The sequence below is a fragment of the Moschus berezovskii genome, chromosome 15 (genome assembly GCF_049115385.1).
Source record: "Moschus berezovskii isolate FMDL1 chromosome 15, NW_MosBer_1.0, whole genome shotgun sequence".
NCBI lineage: Eukaryota > Metazoa > Chordata > Mammalia > Artiodactyla > Moschidae > Moschus > Moschus berezovskii.
The window spans coordinates 31,204,585-31,222,858 of NC_142474.1; the positions used below are offsets into that span (position 1 = coordinate 31,204,585).

The 18,274-nt window shown below is 45.8% G+C and overlaps 1 protein-coding gene across 5 annotated transcripts in view; it reads right to left on the reverse strand.

Annotated features, from left to right (window-relative positions):
* The window catches only part of PDYN (prodynorphin), a 120,112-nt gene that overhangs the window by 13,233 nt on the left and 88,605 nt on the right, over positions 1–18,274 (reverse strand). For 2 of the 5 annotated variants that reach the window (XM_088843944.1, XM_088843941.1), the window contains exon 3: positions 166–3,468. The gene's annotated coding sequence lies outside the window, so the exon portion shown is untranslated. The remainder of the gene's footprint in view (positions 1–165; positions 3,469–18,274) is intronic. The other 3 variants (XM_088843945.1, XM_088843943.1, XM_088843942.1) reach the window with 3 other exon arrangements.

Consider the following 18,274-nt stretch of genomic DNA (forward strand, 5'->3'; position numbering starts at 1 on the left):
ATCTGGCTTTTGTCAACTAACTGCATAACTCTTACTACCTCTGCCGGACAGTCAGACCCAAACCTGAAATTCCCCAGCCCAAGCTCCCACCTTCTCCAGGTTCAGAGAATCAGGAAAAAATAAATAAAATGAAGAGAGAGGGTTGCAGCACCCTCTGGATGTTACCTGTGTTCCTCTTTGTCCCTGGGCAGCTTCAGGCCCAGCAGGTCGGAGGTTGGTGGCAGCAGGTGACTGGTCCAAGACTCAGGGATTGTCCTGACTCCGGCTCAGAAGGAGGTGCCAAAGAGGCAGCTGTGAGCACAGCCAAAGCCCCTCAGAATGACAGTTCTGGTGCCTCGGCCCCCCTTTTATGGACTAGAGCCTCCTCCTGTCGCTCAGCCCTTGCTCAGCACAGGCTGCTCAGAGCCAATGGGGAAGTAGCTCAGAGCAGTCAGAGGCGCAGACCCCCGGGCCCTTCAAATCGAACTCCCCGGGCCCCACACAATAGGCTTCTCTTCGTGACAGGGGATGTGGGGGAGGAAGGCAGCCGCGTGGGGAGAGGGGTGGATCCTGTGTGTAGTGCTGTTTGTCACTTGAAATCCGGCCACTTCAGTCTTTGATGCATTTCCAGGAGAGTGTCACAGCAAAAAAGAGAGAGGGGTGGGGAAGGACGGAGCCAGGAAGAGTTAGAGGGACAGAGAGAGACTCAGAGAGAGAGACAGAGATAGAGAGACAGGCGGAGGCCGAGAGAGAGAGACAGACAAACGGATATGGAGACAGAAAGAGACAGAAACAGACAGAGTCAGAGAGAGAAATAGACAGATGGACTCAGAGAGAGTCAGACAGAGACAGAGAGACAGGCGGAGGCCAAGAGAGACAGATGGACAAACAGCGGTGAAGACAGAGAGATAAAGAGACAGACAAACAGATACGAGACAGAGAGGCTCAGGCAGACGGAGAGACAGGAGACAGAGGGGGAGAGAGTCAAAGAAGCAGAGCAGAGCAGAGATTCAGAGCGCGGCAGGAACAGAGACCGTGTCAGGAGACAGGGAGCCATGCAGACAAAGCAGGGAAGAAAGAGTCAGACTCAGAGCCACAGGGAGAGCATCGACGCTCAGAGAGAGGAGTCCCGGAGAGACAGGCAGAAACACAGACGGTCAGAGGAAGAGAGGGAAGAAGCCAGGATAGAAGGCAAACTCAGAGGCCACACGACAAACAGATGCAGAGACAGAGGCTCAGAGAGCCCTGTGAGAAGAGAGGGGCGAGGCCGCGGGAGCCAGCAGGGGCGCGAGTGGCCCTGCGCTGTGTGCTGCGGCGGCTCCGTGCATGGCTCGTGCATGTGTGTGCTGGAATGTCTTTTTGTGTACATTTGCCTGCCACTGACAGTCGGCTCTGGCACATGCCTGAGCTGGTGCCAGGCACAACCAGCCCTGGCAGAAGCACAGCCCTTCCCCAGCAGCCAGAAGCCGCGGTTTATTTTTCTCTGGTGGCAACACAGAATGAATATCATGAAATCCTCCTCAAAATCTGGGCTACAATGTGCCTTCGCATGCACTACGGGCAGGGAGCAAACCCACCTCGTGTGGACCCTCAGCCTGTGCAGGGAGCAGTTTGAAGACTGCACCTTCTGTGGCTCCAGATATCTTCCAGCATGTAGGGGGGTCTCCGAGTTTGGAAGAGAACACGCTTCTCCCCTCAATCAGCAGCAGATAAGCAGTTTATGGTGAGCAGCACAGTTGTTTCAGAGGTCAGGAGGGGGCTGTCCGTTTCACAAGAACCTATGCTGTATTGGGCAGTTAGCCAGTGTTGCTCGATTTAATCTCCATGACCTGGCCGGGTAGTGACTATTATTTCCATTTTTCAGGTGAGGAAAAGGAAGCTTCAGGGCTGAGAAATTTGCTCAGAGACACAGCAAGTAAGTCACCAAGCAAGGATCCAAACTCAGGTTCATCTGACCCCTTGCTTGGACATGAAGCCTTGACTCTGCCTACCCTGGAGGGCTGGGGATGGGAGCTTCCTTCCCTGGGACTGTCCCTCCATCTGCACAGGGTAGCAGAGGCTGCACCTCATGCTATTTAGATTGTGGATTTGACTCTCAGCTCTCGCTTACAAGGGGAGAGACCCTAGACAAGTTTCCAGCCTCGGCTTCAGTTTGCTTGTCTATAAAATGGAGATAGCAGCAGCTAGATATTGTGAAGCTGAAAAAAGGGATGTACCACAGCACGCATGACGAGTGTCCCGTGACCACGGGTCCTGATAATCAATAACGTCATTCCTGCTCTGACACCCCCACGGCTCTCCAGGGTATCATCTCTCGGCACCTGGTTCGTTACAAGCTGGAAGATGCAAGGGGCTGTTTTCTGGGCACCGATGATGTTTCTGCATGGTTCATTGTATCCTCACAACAAGCAAACAGGTGTTGTGGATACCACAGTGCATCCTTGAACCCCTTAGGCAGCTGAAGTTCAGGGAGGTCCCAGACACACAGGGAGGGGGGAGGAATTGAACCCAGTCCCTCAGCCCCCAAGCTCAGCTCTCTCACATCCCCCTCCAGCCTTGAGAGGAGGTTTCCCTCCTCCCTTCCAGGGAGGACTGTTTGGGATCTGATCTTTTCCTCCTTTCTGTCCTTGGCCCTTTTCCCAAACGGCGTGTTGGAGCTGACAGGCAGATGCAAAGACCCGGGGTACCCTGGTTGAGTGAGTGAGTGGCCGCACCTCAGGCCGCTTCCCTGCCTGGCAACCCAGAGGGATTGGCTAAGAGGCTGTTCACTGCCACTTGAGTATCTGGGACCTGCAGTAGCTTCTTTACCCCCAAGGCCAAGTCCTCACCCCAATGGCTCTCTGTCCTCTTTCTGCTCAGCATCACCTCCTGCCCCTCGACTCTACCTCTAGAAGCTCTTGGTAATAACCTTGAATAGACAAAGGCCCTAAGACATGGGATACCCATTCCTGAAAGCCAGCAGGCACTGGAATAGAGGCATAGGGCCTCTCTTGATTTTTGTTCATCATAAAGAGAAGTAAGAACAGCAGGCATGGAGATGCTGTGAATAGTCCTGCTTTAAGTCATTCATGTTTCATATCCTTCACCCCAGAGTCTATTGTCAGCCTCGAGAGCAAACAGTTCATTCACTTGTTTTTCTTTTCCTTCCTTTACGCACATACAGGACAAGGCCAAGAACAGCCTTCTCCCCTATCCTAGAAGAGCTTGTCACAAAACTCCCCCGCTCTGGGCTCAGGGATGCTCCATCACATCACAGACCCCACGGCAGCAGCACGTGGGATGGGAAACCATAGAACTGGAACAAGCTAACTTGGACTCGAATCCTGACGCCCCCGCTTACTCTGGTGATGACTGGTGGATACCTGGCCTCCTTCAGCCCCCGAGTCTTCTGGAGACCAGGGACAGCACCCACCTTGTGCAGGGTCAGGATTACCCCGATCTCTGCTGCGTCTTCAGGGCACATGTCTCTGATTCAGATCTTGACATGAACTAAAATCAAAGGCGGAAAAGAAGGAGGCATTTGTAACCACCAGCCCTCAAACCATTCTGTTAGGGAGGAATAAGGAAAAACTTGGCAGGAGATAGAAAAGTGAAAATATAAAGGCAGCTTCTTAAGGCCAACCTACATGCCAGGCCCTGTTGTCAACTGTTCACAGTTATTAACACACTTGATTTTTCCCAACAGCCCTGCAATTAGAATGTGATCCCTACCCTGCTTTAGGGGACAGAGGCTGTGTGAAGGTTCAAAGTCATGCAGATATAACATAGCAGAGCGCCGTCTGCATGGCCTCAAGCCAAGCCGTGAACTTCAAGCCTGTGCCCTGACCCAAGCTGAACTACTTCCCAGTCTTTCCCCACCCTGGTTCCATCTCACTCACGAAGATCTGTGTCTTTCCTTTCTCCACCTGTTGCCCTGGAAGGTGGGAGCTGCTGACCATGGGTCACTCGGGAGGATTCCAGGGAATTGAGTCCCCACTCTCTGCCCGGCTTCCAGTCTTCACTCTGCAGTGTGCCAGGCATGGCTCTTGGAGGACCCCCACCAGCTGTGGGAGCCACGTCTGTGCATGGCCGTTACGGGACAGACAAAGTCCGAGTCTGTGTTGAGGTGGAGCGATGCTCAGTCTCTCTCTCTCTCTTACTCTCATATTGAAATGTAACAGTGTGTTTGGCCCTAGAAGTACAATGCACAGCATGCAATTCTGTCCTCTCTGTGCTCGTGATCCAGATTGGGGGCCAGATGTAGGAACAGGTCATTCTTAGAGGTGTGATGAGTATAGGGCTGGAAGGAGACCAGGATCACTGTGGGAAGACAGAAGATGGGCTCCCAACGCAGCCTGGTGGGGGGCGGGGGAGGAGCAGAGTCTGGGAGATGAGAGCCAGGTGAGCTGATGCAGGAGTAGGAATTGTCCAGCAAAAGGAGGGAAGGGCATTGTGGGCAGAGGCCTGGAAGCAAGGAGAGTTGAGAAGCATCCTTGACTGCCCTATTTCTCTGGCCGCGCATCCAAGTCATTGGATATCTTCACTGTTTGTGGCTCCATTGCCCTGGTCTGGCCCCCATCACCTCTCTCATGGATGACAGCCCCAGCCCCACTGGCCCCTCCTTCCAGCTTTAGCCCCTACCTATTACTTGGGTCTTCAGCAACCTGAGAGATACTTTCACAAATGTAACTCAGATTATACTATCCTCCTGTTTAAAACATTCTGGTAGTTTTCATCTCACTTGGAATACGATCCACACTCCTCACCTGTAGGGCCTTCTCTCTGCCGACCTCCTGCTTCCTGCCCGCTCACTGCTCAGCAGCCACCCCGGCTCCCAGCTGCTCGTCAGACACACGGAACACGAGACTTCGCTTGTGCTGTGCCTTCCATCTGGAACACTTCTTGCCTTCCTGTTCACTCCATCACTTCACCTAGGTTTTGGCTTAAACTTCACTTCCTCAAACAGGCCCCTTGCCCACCCTTTGCCCCATTGATCCTGATCCTTTGCCCGGCTCTATTTCTCTTCATAGTGTTCGTCCCTGGCCAATAAGAGATGTCAGTTGGTCTGATTATTACCTGTGTGTAGGCTGGTGGAGTGTAGACTATGAAGGCAGACATATTGTGGTGGGGGGGGGGTGTGTAAAACAGTACAGCTGCTGTGGAAAAAGTGTTGGTGGTTCCTCAAAATATTAAATTCAGAATCACCATATGGCCTCACAATTCTGTACCTAGGTGTATACCAAAAAGAACTGAAAACAGGGACTCAAACAAATACCGGAACAGCAATGTTCACAGCAGCATTATTCACAAGAGCCAAACCAGCGTCAATCAACAGATGAATGGAGTAGTCTCTAAATGTCGTAGACTATTATTCCGCCATAAAAAGGACCGAAGTTCTGATATTTGCTGCAACGTGGATGAACACTGAAACATTATGATAAGTAAAATAAGCCTGTAACAAAAAAGACAAATACTGTATAATTCTATGTCTACATTTGGAGGTATTTAGAATAGGCAAACTCATAACGACAGAAAATAGAAGTTACTAAGGGCTGGGAGGAGGTGTAAATAGTGCTTAAACATCACAGGGTTTTTGTTTGCATGAAAAAGTTCTGGAAATGGATAGTGATGATGGCTACACAGCATTATGAATGTACTTATAAGTTGTACCCTTAAAAATGGAGGGAGCAGGAAAGGGCTGGGGAAGCAGGTGCTTGCTTTTCTGGGGAGGAAAGCTCTGCAGTAGCAATGAGAAGGCAGAGGGAAAGCTGTGTTGTCTTCTCTCAGCCAAGAGCGCAGACAGATGCCAGCAGCCGAGCTGAACTGGAACTGGAGAGAATGTCCCTTTCCCAATGGGCCAAACCTCCCGTTCCCTCCTGCTTCGCCTCAGCTGGGCGTGGAGTTTATCATTTCAGCTAATAGTTGTCATGCATCTGCTGATGCCCCAGTGAGTCGTCTCCACGTGTGACATCATCTTATTCTCATAGCAAACCCCCAGGGTGGCTGCCATTACTGTCTTCCTGCGTCAGAGGAAGCGGCATTCAGAGAGGCAGTGACTCAGCTAAGGGCACGCAGCTCTCAGATGGATGAGAACCAAGCTCAAGTTAATACGACACCAAAGCCCATGATGTGAACTCCTTCCTCACTGATGCCCACAAGCAGCATGTGCATAGATGCCATTATTCACTGTGCCAGGCATGATGCCAGGATCAGGTATAAGTTATCTTTAATAAGCTCCCAGCAGCCCTGTGAGGGAAGCGCTGTAAGTTCCACTTTGCAAATAAAGAAGATGAGGTCCAGAGAGGTGAAGTAGCACAGGTACTTCAGGGCGCACAGCGGGTCAGGTGTGGAGCCAGGACTCACACTGAGGTTGGCACCTCTCCAAAGCGTGACCTTCTCTGCTGCGCCATTTCCCATGATGCTCCTCTGTCACTCCCAACGACCTGGGAACAGGTCTTAAGCCAGAATCCAGTCAGCGCTTAGGATGAACGGACCACCCTTTGCATGTATTCTGAATCCAGAACTGTAGGCCTCACACTCATAACCACATGCGGGGACCCCTTGACCTCCGCCACAGTCCAACAGGAGGTCAGTGGTGGGAACCATTTTTGCCCAAATGAAAAAGGGAAAAGCCTGAAATCTCAAGTCACTGAAATCTTATCCCAGCCACCATGTGTCAGGTGATGGCTCAGACATAGGTGCTTCTTCTAAACCACATTTGCCCCTCACTACAACCCTATCACGTAGATGTCATCAGCACCACTCTGCAGATGAAGACTGAACTTGGGCAGTGCAGTCACTTGCCTAAGGTCACAGTACCAGTGAGTGGCAGAGCCAGGACTTTCTGCCTCAAAAGCCAGAGCTGTTTTCCCTCATCAATCTGGCCATCAGTTCCAAAATTCCTCCAGAGCAGCCTGGGCACCAGCAGGAGGACAGGTCCACGAAGGGATCCCAGATAATAGACGTGAAATGAGACCCTTGATCTGAGAGCTGCCCCTCATCAGCCATGAGCTCCACCAGGTATCTTGCTCTTAATAACAGCTCTTAATAAGAAGTGAATTTCTTTTTGCCAAAGGGGAAGGTTAAATTGCTTTTTTTCCTCAATCTATGAATCTTACAGTTTCTCCTAAATCCTTTTGAACTGACAAGTTGCTACCTTCTCTGCATTCTTTCCATAAAATGCTCCCAGGGTGCCTGCCAGAGGCCAGGTTCTCTGCTAAACACTCAGACGCATGGCTGAGAAGACCCAGTCCCCACCTCTGGGGGTCACAGTCCAGTGGGGATGACAGAAAGTAAACAGGAAATTTAACTATCATGTGGGAAAGTTTAAGATAGGGGTGACTGTGGAGGAGTTGGGTCCCTCTGGCCAAGAGGAAAGGTACCCACGTCAACCTGGCAGAGGAGGTCAATCATCCTAGAGCTGAAGACTAGGAGCCGGGTTTTGGAGACGAGTAGGGGTGCACCATGGTGATTGGTCAGGTTCCGTGAAGAAGGAAACATCCAAGCTTTTATAAGCACAAACAGATTCAACATAGGGAATTGGGGAATTTTAAAAGGTGTTGCCAGTGACTGGGGGTGGGGGATAGGTAGAGAGGGACTGCTGGAAGAGTAGACTGGGTCTCCCAGAGCACTGCAAGGCCTCCAGCCACATGACAGAAAGCAAGCCAACAGGATGCTATTCCTGCACAGCGTGAGCTGAAGAACCACAGGGACCTTATAATCCAGGGGTCCCGAAGCTGGGACCAGGGAGCCACCACTACAGCCTCTCAGCATCCCTGGGGTGGACACTGGGCTCTGAGATGCTGCTGCAGAACCCCCACTCCATGTCTGCTCTGGTTGGAGGAAGCGACCAAAGCAGCGGGAAGACGGCCTCCATTTCATTCCGTCATGTTGGCCTCACACAAGTCTAGCTATTGGCAGAACATAATCTGCACCCAGAACCCTAGCTTCACAGACATCTGAGGAAAACAATTTTCAGCTCTGCAGTCCAGGAAGGTACATGATAAAGAAGCAGAAGTGGGGGGACTGGGAGCTGAGGGCCAAGCAGGTACACACACTGCAAACGGGAAAGAAAGAAGAGAGTGTCATAGGCCAGGCAGACACACATCTTCTTTCTTCTTCTGCCTCCCGCCCCCACTTTCCCTGCCCCACATCCCCTGCCTCCAGCCTTCGTCCAGGTCAACACTCCCCAGGTGGTGTGGGAGCCGCCCACAAGCCCTGTCTTGTGGCCCACACAGTAGAAGAACCTATCAGACCAACGAATCCGAACTGTCATTTTAGTGATGGGGATACTGAGGTCCAGGGAGGAGGAGCCACTGTCTTAAGGTTACACAGCCAGCTGAGCCTAGGACTCAGTTGTTCCCACTGTATCACTCTGTTCTGTCTGCCAGCTCACCCTACCTCCACTTCACATTCTGGGGCTCACCCTGCCAGGTCTGGGCTTGGCTGGAGCTGGGGGGTGGTGATTGGTGCAGATGGGAAAAGTTGTCTCTGGAGTCAGATAGACCAGAGTTCTCTTCCTGGCTCTGCTCCTCCAACATCATGGCCCTGGGTAAGTTACTTGAGCCCAGCTCCTTCTTCTCTGAAATAGGTATGAGGGTAATACAGAGCTGTGTTGAGAACACAGCTAAAACGTATCAGAGGGCATAGAGTTAAGTATTTTCTAAATGGACCTAGTATGACTAGTTCTACAATACTGTTCATTTTTAAACTGCTATCATCATTATTATTACTAGTAGATAATCTTCGCCATTTCAAGATGAAAAAATTTTAAGGTTTGATAGTAATTTAACCTGCATTTCTTTTTCTTCTCCTACACCACGGCAGGATCAAAACACCTGCCCTGGAATAGCTTCCATCATCCTAACCAACTGACATTTATCATTTTCTAACCAAACATCTAGATGCCTCCCCCCAATAAAGGTACTCAGAAATCACACCCAGAGACCCACAAGTACCCTCAGGCCCCTACACACACAGTCACAGCAAATATACACACATTTGGATATGAACAGACAGAGTGACACACAAATCAACATAATCACATCCCCCAGACTCCCTCTTTCTCTCTCTCTTTCACACACACACACACACCTCCCCCCACCACCATATACTCATACAATCACAGCAGCATCATGCAAATAAGCCCTCCAATGCACACCTCACACCCCCAGTGCCATGGCACATCCAGGAATATTGAAAGTTGCAGGAAGGGCAGCTGGGAAGCCCAGTTCCTGACTTCCCTTTAAATAACCGGTTGGCAACAGCTCAAGGGTCCCCATAGCCCTTGTAGAAGGGTCTTTATCAGTCTAATTCTGGATCTTCGGTCTAGGATCCATCTCAGATAAAATAATTAATTTTCTATTATAGCCTCTCCCTCTCTGAGTCATCCTTACAAGTCCCTGGAATAATGGCATTTAAGGAAGAAGCTTTCTGAACACCACAGATTAGTACAGAAAAGTTCAGCTTCCTTAGTGAAGCATTTACGTGCTAGGGAGGGTGCATGGAGCAATGTAGTTTCCACATTTGAGAAAAGTAAGTGGGAGGGAATATCACACAACTGTGCAGTGCAGATTATCATTTAAATTAAATCCCCTGGGGGCTCCTTGGCAGCTTTAAATCACTCTATGCCTCTATGGAGGTGTCTCTAAACAGCTTCTCTCCTTTCTTCTGCTTATCATTGAGAAAAGCAGTGTGGAGCAGTGGAAATATTCTGGAGTTTGATCTTGGGCTCAAGTCTGATCATCATTTCTGGACTATATAACTTACCTCTCTAAGTAACAGCTGCTTTGTCAACAGAGTACAGTGATTAAAGGTAAGAGTTCCAGAATCAGACTGCCTGGCTCTGCCCCTGACTAGCTGTGTGATCTCTGGCAGACTACTTAATCTCTCTGGACTTTAATTTTCTTACCTTTGAAATAGGAATAACAACGAGACTTACCTCACAGTGTTGTTGCAAGTATAAATTAATGCAAATACTCAGTGTTCAATAAGTGCTAGCTAATATTCTTATTATTGCAACCTTCCAACATTGTTGGTAGGATTGAGAGAGATTAAGAACAAGACTGTTCCATGGAAGAAGCAGAGATGTCAGGTGCTACTATGATCAAAGATAGCTCTGTGGGGGGTTGGTCATTAAAAAAAAAAGCCAAACATGAACTGCACATTTGAGATCCAAGGAAAAATTAATGCAAATGGCTTGGGGTCAGACAGATTTGGTATTGAGTCCTATTTTATCTCTTAAGCACTCTGTGACCCTGGGTAAGTTGGTTAAACTTTCCAAGCTTTAGTTTCTCATTTGTCAAATAAATAAACATTCTGGCAAAATCTCAAAGATGCTGATGATCCTTCAGCAACAAGGCCAAGGGTATAAAATTCCTTTGCAACCTAGGACCAGTGAGGGGGGGACTCTTCTTGTTTGACAGGATTCTGTTGGGTCTTAGGAGTCTTCTTATGGGGATGATAAGGAAGTTCCAATCACCTTATGGAGCTGATTTGAAGACTGCATGAAATTCTCAGCAAAGATGTCTGGAATGCACCTTTCTTTACCTATGCTGTCTGGCAGAAAGTAGTCCATACTGTTTTACTCTGGTTAGTGAGCCTCAGTGGTGGGCATGCTTCCAAAGCACTTGTTTATAAGGTGCAGCCTACTCTAGACCAGTCTTGTTCCTGTCTCTCAAGAGGCCCTATTGGAGAGAAAGAGAAATCAGAGGGAAGTGGCTTTGCCTGAGTTCTGCCATTTGGAGCTTCCTATTTGCTTTAAACATTCTGGTTTCATCAAGTGACTCATTCTCTCTTCTCCTCAGCTCCTAGACTATGATCTTTGGGTACATAGTAGGTGCTCAGAAGATGTTGGCTGAATAAATAGTACATTGCTTACTCCCACTAGCCTTCATTAATTAGATCTTTAAACATAATGAGATCTATAGACAGGAGCTCTAATTATCCTTGTGTCCCTGGTGGCATCCAGACTGTTGTGGTTTATCCACAGCAGGTGCAGCAGTAACTGTCATTTTGTAAGTGTTTCTTCTATTCTGAGCATCTTGTTTTGTTCTCCTCAAGATACAGAGCTGGTCTTTGTGTATTTATCCATTCTTTTCTAATGTCCTCTTTGATAGATCTGCTCCATCTGCACTGGCCACTTTGTTCCTTGGACATGCTATCTCATTCAATCTTTTTTTTTTTTTGGTCCTTTTGTGCCTTCTACCTGGAACACTTCCTCACCTCAATACTTATATGTCTTATTATTTCAATTAGTTTACATTTATGCTCAAATGTTATTCCTCAAAGAGGTCTCCTGTGATAATGTTATCTAAGAGAGAATTTCCTACTATTATCTATTTTCTTGCCCAGAATTATGCTACACACTCATTTGTATATTTGCTTATTTTATGTCTCCCCTACTGGAATGTAAGTTCTATGGAGTCAGAGACCTTGTCTTCCTTGTATTTGACTGTATGTGGAGCTCCTATAACAGTGCCAGACCATGGCAGGCACTCAATAAATATTTATAGAATGAATGAATGAACAAACATATTATCACATGAAATACTGGTCAAAGTGAATTCTTTGAATATGCACCCAACTCCAGGCTATGAATCTCAGGCACTACCTCTCTGGTTTCCCTGTAGTCAGTTCTGACTCAGAGTTTCCCACATTTTTGGGTGGTAGACATAGATGAAATCAGCTGGGGGAGGCATCTATGACTGATACTTTTTCCTAGCCCAGTAATAAGCTAGAAGAAGGAGCTACCAATTTCCAACAACACTTGCAAATAGGGCTTATAAGGCTATGGGCTTCCAATACCTCTCCCATTGTAGAGATTATCGCCCTGTGTAGTTATTAAGAACACCTATCTCTGCAGGGTTTCCAGCTAGCAAGAAATGCCAAGTGAAGACAGCTGGGAAAAGAAACATCAGCTTTGAATTCCAAGATATGACAAAATGAAGATGTCACTATTAGCCAGTGAAAAGTTGGCTCATTCTTCCCGTCTCTACTCACTTCCCCTGGGCTCCATTTTCTGCCTCAGCACCTGCGCTGCCTCATACCGAGAAGCAGGAATTGCTTTTCAGCACCACGGACAGCAATCTGCAGGCAGCCAGAAGGCAGAGGGAGCCGGAACTTAGGGCATCCATGAAGCCAAACAAATATTGACTGGAGCACATCCTGGGGCCAAGCATACTGGAGAAGACTAAGGTTTATGTGGTCCTGACCTTTAAATAACTTAATCTCTTCAAGTCATCAGCATTCCTACACTGATACAGCTGGGGCAAGGCCCCAAGGCTTCTGATACTTGAAAAGTGGGGAGAATCAAAGGGGAAATGCATTCTTTCCCAACAGTTGTTGAATTTCTGCAGTGCATCCAAATATGTCAGCTAATTTTATCAATAGACTACCATCCTTAAAGAGAACAGGTACTACAATGTCCTATGCACTGTTATATTTCAAGTGCCCAGCAGGGTGCTTGGCACGTGGCAGATACTCAACAGTTCTTGAATGAATGTATGAAGAAATTCTTACAAAATCTTATCTCACGCCTTGTCTTTTAACCCTTATTTTGCAGATGAGAAATCTGAGGCTCAGAGAACTACCTTCTCATGACAACTATTCAGTGGCAGAGCTTGGATTTGAAGCCAGGGTCCCCAGATTTCACACAAAGCTGCCAATCAGAGACAATTACTACTGGGTTCTAGAAAAAATTTCTAGCCACAGAGAGACTAGTTCTAGCCTTAATATAGACTTTGAGTAAATCACAACCTTGAGTAAAAACAGTTTTTCTTCCTGGCATCAGTTTCCCCATATGTAAAACGAGGAAAGAAGGTTGGTAGGGATTAAGGGCTCCCCTCTCCCCGCACCTGGCTTGTAAGCTGCTCTCACCAATCCCCAACTCTGCCCAGCTCTCCTCTCCAAAACTCCATCAGATATCTGCGGCAGTTGGGAAAGGATACCAGCAGGGGGCGTTATAAAATGAATTTGAAACGTCCTCCCCCTGCCTCAGCAGGGCGTCAAATGAGAAGTACTGTATTGATATCACCACAGACTTCAGGCTCCTTTTTCATCTTTCTGCTATAACCAGAACTTGTGCGCCAGCCGTGCAGGGTCTATTCTTTTTAGAGTGCAACAAATGAACTTCAACCCCTCTTGAGAAGTGAGTAAAGAGGCAGCCCCAGGATACAGAGACAGTGGAATGAGGCTGCGGTGACTTATCACCCAGGAACCCACTGGTTGAGTAACTTTGGACAAAGCCCCAAGCAAAGATAACTGTTTAAATGGCTGCGGCAGCGGAAAAATCAGTTTGGTTGATTGATGTCCTGGGTTTCTAGTTAGTGGGTGGCTTCCAGCCACGGCTCTGCTTCAGCTCCCAGAATTACTCCAATAAGTGATTTGCTCATCCCTAACTCTTCCCGGGAGGCAGGAGAGGGGGCTGAATCAGCTCTCTCTAAGCCTGATTGGGATTTAATGGGGGCCAATGAGTATTTGTACACTGGGTGTGCCGGGAAAGGAGGAGCAGATTTGTCAGGCCTGGCAGAAGTATCTGGCTCCTGCCTGGGGGTGTGGAGGAGAAAATAAAATCAGGAAAGAACTGATTGCACAGTGAATATCTTTCAATTATTTGAAAAGAATGTGAATCAGCTGTTTAATAAAGGCTATTTTTCTAACCACATCTTAGTCATTGAACTCTAGATTGGTCAAGGATGGTCTCCAGGTTGAAGAACAGTAATGGTAGGCTTGGGAGATTTTGTTAAGGGGTCTAACTCAGCAGAAGGTATCTAGGATAACTGGAAGAAAGCAAGCTATGCAATTAGCCATACCTGGGTTCAGATATTGGCTCTGCCACTGGTTACCTATAGGACTTGGATTGTTTAATCTTTATGAAACTCAGTTAGCCTCATCTGTAAAATGGGAAAATAATACTTACCTTCCAGTTATCTATTCCTGTATAAAGAAAATAACATGTTAACACGTTGGGGCATAACAAAACAACCATTTTATTATGCTCACAAACTCTTAGGTCAAGAATTCAGATAGGACATAACAGGTATGGCTTGTTCCCGCTGCATGAAATCTGGGGCCTCAAATAGGAAAATCTAAAAGACTGGCAGCTGGAATAACCTAGAAGTTATTATTCACTCACATAGTTCTGGGTTGAGATGGCTCAAAGACTAGGCTCATCTGAAACGGGAGTATTCACTGGGGTGAAGGCAAAAACCTCCTAAAAACTCAAAAATCTGGCTTAACCTGTTGAATTCCTCAAACCCAACCAGCTTTTCCAGGGATCAACTTGGGATGCATATACTCTTCTTTCATGTGTCTACTCTGTGGTGTAAAGAGAACATGATATAAGAACTCAGAAATCAAGGGTTCTCATTAGACTTGAGAAGTAATGAGTTCTTTCTCAGTAGTTGTATTTCAGTACAGGCTTCAGAGAGATGTTATATAAGAGATTTAAGTATTGGGTAAGTAATTGGATCATGTGATCTTTAAGGACCCTTAAAGCCCTACTTTCTACTTGTAATCTTGTATCTGCTACCAAAAAAAAAAATCTAAGTATCTCATTGCCTCAATTTCCTCATCCTCAGAAGAGGGTATAATGTAATGATTTCAGAGAATCCTTCTAGCTTGGTAACTCCAAATGTTTTGTCAACAGCCTCCTCATTGATAGTTCCAAAGGGCCCTTTTCAGTCCTTACATTTACTGATACCTTTTAAGTATTTTACACTGCTAATTACTCTCTCTTGACTCACTTTCTGGACTCCCAAGACAAAAGAACTCTCTCCTCTGTCTCTTTGAGCACTCCTCTCATGCTCCTTCATGGGCTCCTTTTCCTTAAATGGGCTCCTTCTTTTCTTCTGTGTCTTGACATGCTCTTATTTACCACTATCACTTCCATACCCACTAGATGCTTATATATCAATTAGAACTCTCATTTGATTGAACATAATCTAAGAAATATGGAACATAATTGGCTCACATGATTGCAAAGTCCAGAGGCTGAGCACAGATTGACCAGGGGATCAATTTCCCCTGGACCTACTCATTCCCAGCATCCCTCACTTCTGCTACCTCCCTTGCTGGTGTGTTTACAGGTGGCTCTTCCTTCAGGGAAGCAAGCATCTTCCTTCAGCAAGCATCTTCAGATCTTACTTCTTATTGGATTAACTCCAATTGGAAAGCGTGTCTCTCCAAGATAAGAGGACAGGAGTATTGGATTTCATTCTCATTGGCTAAATTCGATTAGAAATTTAACTCTGAACCAATCCCTGTGGCCAACTCTGAACCAATCCCTGTGGCCAGGAGGAATGAGATGGTAATTAGCTGAGTTTACCTAAGATTCACTTGTAGAGTGGGTTAAACCCACTTAAAAGTGGGTTTAGTGCCTCTCCTGTGGTCAAAAGTCAGGGATAGGTTACCAGAAGTAAACAAAACTTTGAGTGGCAAAAACAACAGATGCCAACTACAACTGAAAATGTCCAAATCTAACCTTAAGCCCAAAACACTTCTGTTAACTTACAACCCATGTGATAAATTGCCATCTGACATCACCACTTGAATGTTTCACAAATATCCCAAATTATGTGTTCCAAACAAAACTCTCTTCTCCTAGATATCTTCCATTTAAATTTACCTTGGTGATGAATAACATCACCTTATACCCATCTTCCTGATCCAGAAACTTCAGTGTCATTCTTAACTCCTTTATTTCCCCACTCCCACATCATCTTGATTCTAGCAAACTGTTAAAAGTATGTACAGGGGCTTCCCTGGTGGCTCAGTGGTAGAGAACCTTTCTGCCAATGGAGGAGACACGGATTCGATCCCTGGTCCAGGAAGATCCCACGTGCCTCAGAGCAACTAAGCCCATATGCCAGGGCTATTGAGCCTGTGCTCTAGTGCCCAGAAGCCGAAATTACTGAGCCCACGTGCTGAAACTGCTGAAGCCCTAGCGCCCTAGAGCCTGTGCTCTGCAACAAGAGAAGCCACTGCAATGAGAATCTTGTGTACCACAACTAGAGAGTAGCCCCCACTGGCCACACTTGAGAAAATCCTATGAGCAATAATGAAGACCCAGCAGAGCAAACAAATGAACAAATAAGCATGAATCAATAAAATTATGTTTTAAAACGTATGTATAAATATTGTAATCCTTAGAACAACCTCTAAAATCTCTATACAAAGAGATATAGTAAAGTTAAAAGGAAAATGGAACACTAAAAAGTATTGAAACCTTCACAGTGAAAGTGAAGTGAAAGTCATTTAGTCATGTCCAACTCTTTGCAGCCCCATGGACTATACAGTCCATGGAATTCTCTAGGCCAGAATACTGAAGTGGGTAGCCTTTCCCTTCTCCAGGAGGTCTTCCCAACCTAGGAATCAAACCCAGGTCTCCCTCCTTGTAGATGGATTCTTTACCAGCTGAGTCACAAGGGAAGCCCAAAAATACTGGAGTGGGTAGCCTATCCCTTCTCCAGAGGATCTTCCTGATCCAGGAATCGAACCAGGGTCTCCTGCATTGCAGGCGGATTCTTTACCAGCTTAACTATCAGGGAAGCTCTTCAAAAGAAAACCTTCAAAAGAAGTCAGGAAAAGGAAAACTGAGCAAAGAAAAACAGAAGTCAAAAATAGAAAAAAACTTAAACAGGAATACTAAATTCAAGCTTATCAATAATTACATTAAATAAAAATAATCTACACATATCAGTTAAAAGACATAAGTTATAAGATTTGGATTAAAAAAGACTCAACTATAAGCTGCCTACAAGAATCCCATTTTAAATTAATGACATAGGAAAGTTAAAAGCAAAAGGATGAAAAAGGATATAGCATGCAAATACTAATAAAAAGAAAGCTGAAGTGGTTCTATTAATATCAGACAAAGTATACCTTAGAGAAAAGAAAATTACCAGAGATAATTTTAGAGGGGAACTAAATAGTGATAAAAGGGGCTATTCACACACCCAGAAAATTTCTAAATGTGTATGCATCTAACAACATAGCTTCAAACTACACAGGGTAAAAATGGCTAGACCTGGAGGGAGAAATGAACAACTCCATATTATATTTGGAGATGTGAACACTATTCTCTAGGTGATGTCTAGAACAAGTAAAAGAGAATAAACAAAGATAGAGAAGAGATGAACACCACCCACCAAGGAGTTGGATTGAATTGACATTTGCAGTACACTCCATCTGAGAACAGCAGGACATACACTCATTGCAAATATTCAAGAAACACTCACCGAAATAGACCATATTTTGCATCATGAAATAAACCTAACAAACTTCAGGAACTGAAATCATCCAAACAATATCTCTGAGCAAAATGGACCTAAATTAAAAATTAGTAACAAAAAATTATCTGGAAAATCTTCCAAATACTTAGAAAAAAATTTTATTTTAATTTGTAAATAGGGAATTCCCTGGTGATCCAATGGTTAGGACTCTGCTCTCTCACTGCTGAGGGTCGAGGTTCAATCACAAGCCATATGGCAGGGCCAAAAACAAACAAAGCCTCAAATTGTAAATATCCATGGGTCAAAGAGGAAGTCTCAACAAAAATTAGAAAATTTTGAAATGAAGGAAAATGAAAATAATATCTCAAAATTTGTGGGATATAGCTAAAGCAGTGTTTGGGGAAAATTGAACTAAATTCAATGCATATATGAATCATTAAATGCATATATGTGAAAAGAAGAAAGGTGTCAAACCAACAATCTAAGAACGAGGGGAAAAAGAGCAAAAAATAAACACAAAGCAACAAGAGGGAAGGAAATAATAAAGATAGATATAAAAATAAAGAATAATCAAAAATAAAGATGGAGATAATAAAGAAGGCCAGAAATCAATGAAATTGAAAATAAGAATAATAGAGAAAATTGATCAAACCAAAAGCTGCTTCTGTAAAAATGTCAATAAAATTGACAAATCTCTAGCCAGACTAAAAACGAATAAAATGGAGGAGACATAAATTAACAAGATTCAAAGTGAAGCAGAGAATATCACGATAGACCCCACAGGCATAAATGAATAAGAAAATAGTGTAACAACTCTATAACTTATATTCTACAACTTAGTTGAAATAGACCAATTTCTTAAAAGCCACAATATATCAAAACTCACCCAAGAAGAGATCAGTTCAGTCAGTTCAGTCGCTCAGTCGTGTCCGACTCTCCGCGACCCCATGAATCACAGCACGCCAGGCCTCCCTGTCCATCACCAAATCCCGGAGTACACTCAAACTCATGTCCACAGAGTCGGTGATGCCATCCAGCCATCTCATTCTCCGTCGTCCCCTTCTCCTCCCGCCCCCAACCTTTCC